Here is an 11,583-nt window from a genome sequence, read left to right as displayed (position 1 = left end):
AAGGTGTGGGTTGTCTTCAAGGTGAAAAGTGTGATTGGAGCCATGTTCCATCTTCCTGATCCAAACAGAAAAACTCTGATGCCAGAATGCAGCCTAATTTTCTTGCTCATGAAGATTTATTTTACCAAAAACACTGATTCAATACACTAGGACATTTTTTATGCTATTTCAGTTGACTAAGTCTGTGACATTTTCTGCTATTTCAGATGTCATAATATACTATGCTGTTTTTTTATACTTTCAGAGAACATACTACAACGTGACATTTTTACGTTATTTCAGACAAGATGCCATAGCATGTAATGATATTTTGGATGACATAATATACTATAAGTTTAAATGCTATTTTTGTGATTATAATATACTATGTTTTGTAAGGTAATTTGGACAACATAGTGTAGTATGTTGAAGAAAGTCATAATACAGTATGTCAATAAAAGTCTTTAAACTGACATAGTAAAGTATAAATACATAGTACATTAGGTCGAAAAATGTCATTGTATAGTAGGTTAAAAAATCATGGTATGGTAGGGATTTGGCTTTAACATGGGTAAACTTTTATGTCATTAGGCTTCATGCAAGGGTTTACCAATTATTAAAGTATGGCTATCAGAAATAATTAATGATTATTAAAAATAATCATTAATTATGTTAAAAAGAGTGACGTAATTCACATTAAATCACATTGTGGGGCACCTTTACCGGAAAGGGAAAAATGATAGCCAATCAACAAAATCAGTCTCAAAATACACTTACCTATCAATTTGGAACTCTGATTAATAATTACATTTATAATTATAACCAAAATTACCACACTAATAGTAAAGGGTGAAGGATTTTGGTGGTCTTGACACAGCAGTTGGCAATTTACTCATTTTCCTACAATATTAAAACAGACAGCGAGTATGATTCCAAAATATTTATTCTAAAAGAAAAGCAATGCCAAACAAAACACACAATACATCCTAACTGCTAATATACACAAGTGTGGATGTGTAAATGTGTGTGTGTGTGTGTGTGAGAGAGAGAGACAAAAAAAGGTGAGTGTGTGTTGGAGGCAGAGGTGAACTGACTAACAAGAGAAGCACAAAGAAGATGTGACATTCAAAGATGGTCGCAGAGCAGAGAAGACCATGAGGTTGGTCAGACAAAGGACAAAGAAAAGGCAGGAATTTTAAGTTCCTTCTAAGTGTGCTTCTGTTGGGAGCAACTTTACGAGTGTATGTATGGATCTGATATGTATATAGGATGCCTTGGTTGTAGAAGGTTGTTTAGTTGCATGCAAGACCCTGTCTGTGTGAGGCATGAACAAACTAAACACAAACCAACAGATAACCCAAAAACAAAGAACTCACAACTACTCATTCAACAGCTTTAAATCAACACATGATACACACGATATGATGAAAGACAAATGAAACAGTCTTGCTCAGCCTGTACGTGTGTCCTAATGCTATACCCACATGTTACTTGCCAGTTCAGGAGTGGTAGAAGAGTTTTTGGGTTCAAGGGGTTCAAGTTCAGTCACTGCTGTGTGGTTCCAAGGATCCTGGAGGAGGGTGGCTGGTCGTGGTGTCCTTACAGAGATCGCAGTTCAGTGCCATCTCGGTTCTGTTCTCCATGTGGCTTGGAGAGCAGAGCTGAGACAAGGCTGCAGCTCCGGCTGTGAGATTAGGTGAGGAAGGGGGAAGGGCAGTGGAGGTCCTTGGGAAGCAATCAACACCGCACTGTGAAAGGTGGAGCAGGTGGGGCTGGGGCACTGATTGTAGCAGGGATTGTAGCGTGTTTTGTTTGTTATGTTTTGGCTTGCTCACATCTTCTGAGTTAATAAAGTGCTGTGTTTGTTTTTGAAAATTACTGTGATGTTGGCTTTTTTTGGCCACACGTGTTATGTTGAGGTTCTCCCTAGGCTGGGGACGTAATGCCTCAAATCAAATTAATCAATAAAAATATGAATGAATCAAAAGAAAAAATACAGTGAATCAAACTCTTATCAATATAAATAAATTAAACATAAATAAAGGTAACAATATATAACACAACTCAGTAAATGATAACTAATTACAATATGAAGAAACTGTACACCCTTTGACTCCTTGTAACCCAAAGATATTTCCCATCTTTATTCAACTTCAACAAATTTTAAATTACTTTAGAATACAAAAACTGAGAAGGGGGTTAGATCTGAACTGACATAAAAAAAGGTAACCAACACAATACATCCATTAACATTTAGTAATAGAAAGGGTGCTTAACAATTTTACTTCTCACATCTGAGCCCACAGAGATTCTACAGTTGAGCAGGGTTACATGCCCGTGTTTGGTTTGTTTTGTCCTCCAGTGCTACAGTCAAAGCACTCTGCTTTCTGTGTTTAAGATTAGGATTCTTGTCTGTATGCCAATCAACTGAGTCCTTGCACTGTCATCCCCAAGGATGGGAGCACCTGTGTCTTTGCCAAGGAGGAGGAACACGGCTGCATGGTGACATTCCTCCTGCCACAACTGCTTTTTGGCACCCTCTGTGTCCATTTTGCAGCTCTCTCTTGTGCCTTGTGGCAGAGACCCACTGCGGCTTTTCTGCACCTTTAGGGCAGTTCTTGTGGTAAATGGCACCAAGTATAGACCTCCATATCTGGGAAACAAAAAGACATAAAAACAAAACATATCAAACACACACACAAAAAAACTTATACAAAGTGAAAAAAAGCACATCCACACACTCAAATCCATGCAAAAACTATGTTTGCTGCAACAGCTTTCTTCAGGCATATCAGGTACCAAGTGGCATCAGCAGTATAGCTGAGGAAAAATCACTTGATAAGCCGTAATGAAGAACACCTGTGTCAGTCACTGAGTCTGGGGTAGCACCAGGTCACTCTTGTGAAAGAGATCTTGATCTCAATGGGTGTCTTATCTGTTTAAATAAAGGTTAAAGAAAAAAAGAAAGACATCAGGGGAATTGTAGTCCTTGGAAAATGTGACTACAAAAAGAACATAATGCCACTACAGTCAAACACCAAGGAATAAATAACAATAAAAATACATGCTATATCTATGGCATGTATCAGGCTGGCCTCGAACACAGTAAACATGCACAGTAAACATGATTTTTGCATGGATTTGAGTTTGCAGATGTGTTTCTCTTTTCTTCTTCTTTTTTTATTGTTGATAATGATTCAGCTTCAGCACCTCAGTCTAAGTCCAAATACCAGGTGAGCAGTGTTTTTTCAAGATTTGACCTGAAAAGTATATGTCAAAATAAGGTATTAGTATATGCCTTTAGAATGATTTTAAAGAAGTCATAAAAAAGTTTAAGTAAACAATGATATTAGTATGCCATAAGAAGTCAAAATATAGTATGTCACATAAAAAGTCTGGTATGCCATAAAAAAGTCATTATACCACATCTAATTTTATAATTTTTAATTATAAAAAAGTCATAGTATAGTATGCCATAAAATGTTATAGGACACTCACATAAAATGTCAAAACTGTAGTATGTCAAAAAGTTTTTGTAGGCCAAATATAGTATGTTATTAAAAGTCATAGTCTAGTTTTCACAAAATCATATTACAGTTTGAAATAAATAGTCACATTATAAGTTGACATAAAATTGTAATTAAAAGACATAGTTCAGCATATTGCAAATAAACAGATGCACTATGTGGAAATAAAAAGAACTTGTATATTCAGCCCTTCAGATGTTCTGCATCACAGCAGAGTGAGGAGGGTTGGAGCATCTCTCTTCTTTGCTTGTATTATAACATGTTTCCAGTTAAGCTTTGGTGACTGAGCTGCACTGGCTTATTATAGGGCAATTTCACAGTTCTAATGTGAAATGTTTACAAGAGTCAGATAAGTGACATAACAAGCTTCTCTGCCACTTCACACCCAGAAGCCGTAATACAGGAAATGGTTCAATGCATAAAATTGCTTTGTCCCGGTTAATAGACACGTTTCTGGCTTATATTTATCTAAGAATTTGACCACCAGTGGCAAAGCATGCAAACACCTGCCAAGTGCTGAGGTGAGGAAAAGATAATTTTATGTTACTAGTGAAAGTTTGAAAAACTGCTTCTTCTTGCAAATGAACATCTGTCCTCCTGAAGGGAGGTTTATAAAAGACGTGAGAAGATTACTAATTGCTGGCCAGTAGTATCAGTAGTTTTTCATCATTTTTTGTAGCATTCTGTTGTAAGTCACAAATGTGAATATCTAGAAGCTTGTAGTTGTTAAAAATCTAGTACAGTTTGATAACTTACATTCTGCGTTAACTAGCTTACAAAAAGCAACACTGTGCTGCACTTTTTCTCAATTTAATAATGCTTTTCATGCAGTTGACCAGAATGTATGAATTGGTTTTCAGTCTTTTTCTTGCAGTAAGTGCAAACCATGTCTTTCTGGTTAAGTTTCCACGATGTTGCAGATGGCTTTAAATCAAGTCCCTATATTGTTGTTAGATTTTCTATAAAGGTGAATAATTGGTCCCTTGATAATAACTTACTTATTTCCAATAAATGTGCATTTGTCATGCTGATGATACCATCTGGTATGCCATAGGCTCCTAATGGAAACGCAAGGAAGTAATGTGGTTTGACACCATAATATATCAGATCAAAAACGGTCTTTGGTGCAGCTGCCCTGGCTTACAACTACCTCATCTAGTGTACTTTGTGTTGCAGCGATAGTTTAACGTTTCTTTGATAAAAGTTTGTTCAAGACCTCTTATGCTTAACTTATGAGTGTGATAATACTTTAATGTTATTAACATTATTTACATTGTTTAAGAACAATCATTAAACAACCTGGGTATACAGTATATGACGGTATAACTGTACCCCCCTGGCTGCCTGTTTCACCAGCAGAGACTGGAGACTGAGCTCTGGTGGTGCATGCTGAGGAGCACATGTAGTTGTGACACTATTGAACATACCTTCCTGATTTCTAAATGCATTGATACTGCCCATGACTATTTAAAATAACTGTTAGCGTAACTTAACATGCTGCATCATCCCACCATGTGCATATGTTGACATCATGGTAGCAGCATCCTGGAGCATAAACAGCTGATGCGGAAGGACACCGAAACCATCATGAGGGGACATGAATAATAAAGCAGCACCATGTGACAAGTTGGGATGAGAACGTGTTGGGCTGCCACATTTGACACCCTGGGAATGAGAATGTGCTTGTGAATTTTATGACAAAGATCTTGATCTCATTATTCATGAATAAACAGAGCTGTATTAACAGATGTTATTTAAATCAGTGGTCAAAATACATACATTAGAATTAATAGAAGTAAATCCTCATAGCCTCTAGCATAAATTTTCCATTCAGCACATTGCTCTCACATCTTGTTATTTTATTGCTGAAAATTGAATTCACCATCAGTTTTAGCGGCATCCTTAAAAAAAAACACCAAAATATGAAAAACCCTTTTATTGTCTCCCTTTTGATTTTTTCATCATTATGGACAGGAAAGTCCCATTAAAGATTTTTTTTCTTACGAGCACACAAATGAATTAGAAAAAAAATGAAGAAAAAAACCCCCAAAACATTTCATTACTGTATTTGTGTGGTTTCAAACAGTGTTTATAGTCTGTGTCATTGTCGCTTTAATGATTTATTCATAAACCCTGTCAGAGGCTGAATCTATTTTAACAAATATACAGCAGTGTGACAGTTCTGCATTTGGCCCAACTGAATTTTTCATAACATGAAACAGAGTGGAGGAGAGGAGGAGGGAGAAAAGAGGCGTAAGAGAACAAACCACACACACAGTACTTGACTGATGCGCATGAACAAAGGACCTCTATCTCTTTTAAGGGCAACATGCAGACATTCAAGGACAGGGCCTGGTATGAGATGTGAGCAGTTGTGATGTGCCCATGACCTGCTTATTGTTTTGTGTAGCGCAGCCTTTGTGTCCATTAACCTTTGTGAGTGGAAGGAGGTGTTGCTTTCCCTCTTCTTTCCCTTCATCCTTACATCTGAATCACTGGACACAGCCTCCTTTCTCATTATCTTTTCATTGTTCTCCAGTTTTATCTCTTTGTGTTGTTCTTCTCTTTGCTACTTTATCTGACTCTTCCTCACACAATCTCCCACGCAGCATTATTTTCAAAAAAGAGCAAGACTTTTATCAGAGTTTGGAAACCTCCTTCTTTTGCCTCTCTTATTCTCTGCAGCTCTCTGTCTTTTTTTTTACCTCAATATTCTTCACACCCTCTCTTCCTCATTTTCACACGTCATTCAGCACTGAGTCATCCACTCATGTGCATTCAGCATTTGTCCCTCTGTTGGGGCCTTCCTCTCAGCCAGTCTCTCCCTCCTAAATAAATCCCTCCCACATCGCCTCTCTGGGCTGCAGAGAAAATTGGAAACTTAAAGATTAACTTTCGTTTATACCTTACAGCATAATCAGAAACAGACTTAACTGTCTTTCGTCTGTTGCATTAAGAAGCTTGTCCTGCTCAAGCGGCGACACCCAAAGCTGAAAAATGAAGCCACTGGGTTGTGCCAAAGACTGCAGTCCTTAGAATGGCCACTTGAGGCTGGCTCCAAAACCGAGTTAATCCCTACAGACATCCATGTTAAAATGCCCAACTTTACAGCAAAACTACGCATGTTTACAGCCTGTTGCAAAAAAACGGTTTTGGTCTCTTCACCTGTTGTCAAACAGCTTTGTATCAAAACAATATGGGTGGTGTATATATGAATTGTAGTAAATTTCCCTCAATCTAACAAGTGCCTACATGCCTATGTGCCTATATATAAATCAAGATAATGTTACTGCGCTGCCTATTTCTTGCATAAAATATTTTCAGAGACCTATCTTAGTGCCCTGTTTAGCTTTTGAAGCAAGTTGTTTAAACTAGGCAGCACTGATCAAACATAAAGTTTTTGTGACTGTGTTGTCTATTTTTCGCCTCACATGTTTTTCAGAAACATGTTTTATTACCATTTAACTGTGATGTGAGATCGCTGGCCGCCCTTCACACGTACCAGTCCACATTCCATCACCCACCAACGGAAGCATTTATTGGTCTGACATGTCAGGATACACTCTGGTAGCTGTAGGTTTTTTAATTTTATCAGTTTTCTCCTGTCATTTTGTACCAATTTCATGTTATTTCATAGCACCAAATAGGGTGACTTCTAGTTCCAAAAAACTGAAACGGCTTTGGCTGAAATGCCAAACTAAAGGCTTCAAAACGGAAGTCCAAAAACCAAGAGATGATGCCACTGTAGCTACATCCAATATTTATTAATTCTATGGTCAAGCTTCAATATGATGGCAAAGGGATAGTTAGACATTTTGGAAAATCTGACTTTTCACATTCTTGTCAGGATGGTCAATATTTGAAACAAATTCTCAAAGATAGATTTGTGGAGATAATATGATAATATAACCCATGTTCATTTCAAATTCGTCATATGCCCCTGCCTTTTTAATGATTTTGGCGTAAGACACTGATGCCAAAGCCACCATCTGCAGCAGTATAATACACTGCCAGATGGCATCAGGTTGAAACAGTGCCAGTAATGTGATATAAGGAGTGTGAGGGTCCCTCTAGGCCGGGCGGGAGAGGCTGTGGATTGGTCAAACAAACTCTGGAGTGTCACCCGGGAGCTTGGTGTTCACTTCCTGTCTGAATGTAGAGCCAAATCATGAGGCATGTGGTAGGTTTTTTCCTAAACCTACCACATGCCTCTGTTGCTTAAATCTAACCATCTGTGTCTTTGTAGCCTAATCCTAACCATGTGCTATTGTTGACATCAACAGCAAACGCAGGAGGATACATAGAGCGTAACATGTAGATGCGGAGGTCCACAGAAAAAGTGACAATATGTGACGACCTGGGATGACAACATGTTGGATTATATTACTGTAGATAATACCCTGCAGACAGAGGGTTTGACAATTGCTGATCCAGTCTGGGAAACACACTCAGCCAACTAACACACACGTTGTATATTCAGATGATAAGAGGCACTTTGCAGCAACAGAACACAATACAAAAAGCTGCCACTTTGACCTACTCTTAGTATGATCCTACCCACATATTGTCCATCTAGTGGAGGTTTGGAGACTCATAACATGATATAGTGTTTGCGTATGCAGACAAAGTTCTTCGTACTACAACATAGCGAGGGAGTAGTTGATGTCGTGACTGATCTCAAAGTGGACTATGTGTTTTGTCTTCTGGAGTGCTCTTTAACACTGCTTTTAAGGGATACCTGCCCCATCATCCAACTTTGTGTTTGTTGTGTTTGTATGCTGCCTCAGCCACTCTCCCTAAATAAAAATGGTCTTTCCCCCCAGTAAAAGCAAAGAAAGTACAAGAGAAACAGAGGGTGAGATGGGAAAAGGAAGGAAAATGCAAGAAATATAGCACCAGCAAGAACAATAAAGAGAGGACAGTGTGAGGTGGGGGGGGTAGATGAAAAAAAACAACAACTAATGAGTGTGTTGCAGTTCAGCAAAGCAATTTCAATTAGCCCATATGAAAGAGTGTTCCTGCTCTGCTTTAAAATGTCATTTCTAATGGCTAGGATTACTGAGGCATTGTGTGATTGAGCTTTTGCTCACTTTGAAGCGGTATACGGCTCGCTTATAAAATAACAGCAATAATTATGGACAAATGACATCAAAGAATAGTTTCAGAACAAAGAGAACCATTTCAGGAGGTTTTATCACACTATAATTTTTATAACATTTTCCAACATAAGGTTCCTGGAAGCTGTGCAGGATGAGGTAACGCAAAATGTATTCATGCTTATAAAACAGCCTTATAAAAACTGGTTGAACCTGTGCATTCTTTGTACGGAGACTTGTTTGTCTCCGTCAGAGCCAGGAGTTACAAACACTTCAAAACCAGCACACAACCTATTTGGGGGGCTGACCTATAATTTTATAAATGTGGCCCTCAGTTCACAGAATTGGTCAGTTAGAAGTAAGAAGCAGCGAGACAGCAAGATAAGGGAGAAAGCATCATGAATAAAATCGATGTTTACCCATAGCCTCACCTTTAGATCTGCTGTTGATATCAAGCATATTTGTTCGTCACCCTCTGAAAACCACCTGGGACTTGATGTGCCCCTGTTTCCACTGTTGGATAATGTTATTACCCATTCACTGTATATATTTACCCTTTAGCTCCCCTAATCCTCACTGCTGGACCTGCATTGAATGTTAAGTGGGGATGCTGTGATAATACTACTGATTCTATTTCTGAATACCAAACAGGATGCATTTATGATTTATAAAACTGCTCTCAAGAATAACTGACCATTTTGACTGTTTTCTTGGCAAACAGATGCAAATGAGTAAGATATGTCACAGTTTAGTAACCTAACTTTTCACTGTAAATATCATCTTTGTAAATAGACACCAGGGTTGTAAATTAAGTTTCATCACTGTACGATAGAAGATCAGTTGTTTGAACACTGATACAATATTTGCCTATATTAAAAACTCTGCCATGATATGATTCCGATTCGATAGATATGACACGGTAACTGTGAATATCATCACTGTCTTTTTCCAATCTGCTTGCAATTGTCTGCATCTGAATGTTTAGAAATGAGGTGTGCTCAGACATAAATGGTGACACAGACTTGCCATAGAAATTTCAAAATAAAGGTAGATTTTAAAGTATTTCACTACTGGAAATATGGTCTTTTCATGAAACTGGGCTATGCAGTAGAAAGACACACAATTCTTTTTTAAGAGAATTTTAAAAAATTGGTGCTACATGACCTAAGAAAACAGAGAAAAAAGGCTACAGCATTTGCTGCTGCTCAAGAGCTAAAAACCTACAACTACCAGAATGCACTGCGATACACCAGACCGATAAACGCTTGCGATAGTAGGTGACATAACTGGAACCCATTGAATCTCATAGTCCAGATTAAAAGTAAGATGAACCATGTTTCTGAATACAATTACTATGAGAAATATGCAACTCATCACAACACAGGAAACAATATAGCGGTCACTTCCTGTTTACAAACTCTTGCTATTACAGCTCAAGAGGGTACTAAAATACGTCTCTGTTAACATTTTAGGCGTGAAATAAGCAAGACAGTAACATATAACAGTTAACACATACAGTTATATTTGATAAGCACTGCCTATGTCAACTGTTTGATCAGAGTTTGGTCTGAGCTTGAGAGAGAGAAAAAGAGGCGAGTCTCTCTCTTAATCAGCTGTTTACTCTTTGTGTTCGCAGTGCTGGTGTAGATGGCGGGCAAATATGAAAACGCCAAACTCTGCTGAATGACATTTTTTTTAAACTTTTTTTTTTTTAACGCCTTTACCACAAATCACAAACTAATATGCATGTGCTCCTAAAATTCAAAACCTAGGCTAAATTCACAAATGATGACTAAACTTCAGCTACAGTTTGGTCTCAGCATTGAAATCTTAAAACCTTGAAAAAGACTTAATAAAAAAATATATTGTTTTTGTGCACATGAAATCCCTCAACTTGGGATAATTTAAAATAATATTAGTTCCCCTGGGAAACTATTTTTTACAAAAAACAATACCTTCTTTTTAAGTGATTGGATTTTGCCAATATGTTTTGGTTTTTTTTGTTTAAGTTTTTTTTTTACTTCGAGCTATCAGATGTCTGTGAAATAAGACAACATTTTGATCAATTTCAGATAAGCTCAGTCTAAACACATTTGCCTTCTGTAGCTGGCGAGCTCCTACCTGTGCTTCAGATTTAAATGATTTTGGCTGCCCACCAAGACAACTTGTTCCCCATTACCACCCAGCAGAAGTCAAACCGCCCTCTCACAACTCTCTTCACTCATCGTGTGTGTGTCTCTGTGTGTTTTACTGCGGGAACTAAATCTGTGAGTGTTATGAAAAGTGTGTGTGTCGGTATGCATTAATGTACATGTATTTGCATGCATGACTACTTATGCTGCGTAGTTCTGTATGTGTGTCTACGGTATGCAAATACACGGGTCACTCAGGGAACAGTATCTCTCCAATTTAACACAAGCAAGTACAGGCTGAAACCGGGGCTGACAGCATGACATTAATTTGAAAGTGAAGGCTCAGTCTAAAGGATAGGTGTAATATTCATTCTGCATACCTGTGTCCTCCCCATAGTCAAATGGAGTCGGCTGTGTTAAATGGAAATTGATGCAGACGTTAGGGATGCTGAGGTCGGAAGACAGCTCAGACTAGAATACAGAAAAAACTTTTGGTCTTTAAAGCTGCACAAGGCAGGATTTTTACCACTGACATTTGTAGTCAGTCAGGCACTCACATTCACTCAGCAGTGTTTGTTGGATGATGTGTGCATGCAAACCAAATGGTGTCAGTGAACGATGGAAAGACTGCCCACCAGAAATAAAGCCGGATACCATTTCTGGGAGGAATATTTGTAATATTTGAAAAAGACCAAATTAGAATTTTTGTTTATAATAACTTTCAGGTAGAACAATACCTGGTTGTCGTGAATATTAAATGGTTAGTTTTTAAAACCTGAAAAAAATCACTTTAAGGATACACAAAATTTAGAATATTTTAGATCTAGATCTTAGAATATTTGAAGTGGC

This window comes from Plectropomus leopardus, chromosome 22, assembly GCF_026936395.1.
Source record: "Plectropomus leopardus strain MGB_pleo_1.0 chromosome 22, ASM2693639v1, whole genome shotgun sequence".
Lineage (NCBI taxonomy): Eukaryota > Metazoa > Chordata > Actinopteri > Perciformes > Serranidae > Plectropomus > Plectropomus leopardus.
Note: the sequence above shows the minus strand (reverse complement) of the source record.